The 856-nt window shown below is 44.6% G+C and overlaps 1 pseudogene; it reads left to right on the top strand.

Moving 5' to 3' along the window:
• The first annotated feature begins 350 nt into the window (after positions 1 to 350).
• On the top strand, positions 351 to 459 carry LOC119119392 (annotated as a pseudogene).
• The last annotated feature ends 397 nt before the right edge of the window (positions 460 to 856 follow it).

Below are 856 nucleotides of genomic sequence, written 5' to 3'. Positions count from 1 at the left end.
AAATCTATATTGTGTGGCGTCATCCATAGCATTGTAGTTCACGTCTTTTACCGCTAGAGAGCAGACTATGTACAGTGAATAAAGAGGCTGGCTCCCTGTGAACTCAAAGCAGCAGTCTTTATCCGTAAAAAAAAAAAAAAAAAAACACATTGCACTTCCATGTAGGGTTTTTCCACTTTTCATGACATTTACTTTGATACAGCAAAATGCAGGTCGCAATGGCAAATTTGTGCTACCACATAAAAAGCTATCAATAACTTTTCATGATAGCCATGTTTCCATGAAACGGCAAGTCTTGGTTTTCAGGGTCGATTGTTTCTATAAAATGCATGATTTTGTGATTACCCATGGCTTACGGCCATACTACCCTGAGAACGCCCGATCTCGGAAGCTAAGCAGGGTCGGGCCTGGTTAGTACTTGGATGGGAGACCGCCTGGGAATACCAGGTGCTGTAAGCTTAGGGTTAGGGTTAGGGTTAGGTATTTTGAGTTTGTCTCGCTAAACCTTCCCCAAAGGGTCCGCCGACCCTGTCGGTTAGATAGAAGGCAACGGAAGGCACGGGCCTACGCATGTCTCCCCAGTAAACCCGCCGTACCAGGTCACATAAAATCTGGATTGGGTACGAAGGACGGCGAAGTGTGACTGCACCTCTGCCAGAACCTCCCCCGAGTAGCTGAGGCGCTACCCAGGTCTTCGGCCAGCAAGATGGGAAAAAAAAGTTGAAAAGTGAGAGAAAACAAATCAGAGAAACCCACCTAAACTTCCAACCCTGGATTACATTATGCCTATTCACTTTGCATTATTCTTAACCTAATGTTTTGGTTTTATATTCAACCAACTGTTTTCCTTAGAGAT

The sequence above is a fragment of the Syngnathus acus genome, unplaced genomic scaffold (assembly GCF_901709675.1).
Source record: "Syngnathus acus unplaced genomic scaffold, fSynAcu1.2, whole genome shotgun sequence".
Classification (NCBI taxonomy): Eukaryota; Metazoa; Chordata; class Actinopteri; order Syngnathiformes; family Syngnathidae; genus Syngnathus; species Syngnathus acus.
The sequence above is the reverse complement of the archived record's forward strand: the minus strand, read 5'-3'. Positions and strand labels throughout refer to the sequence as shown.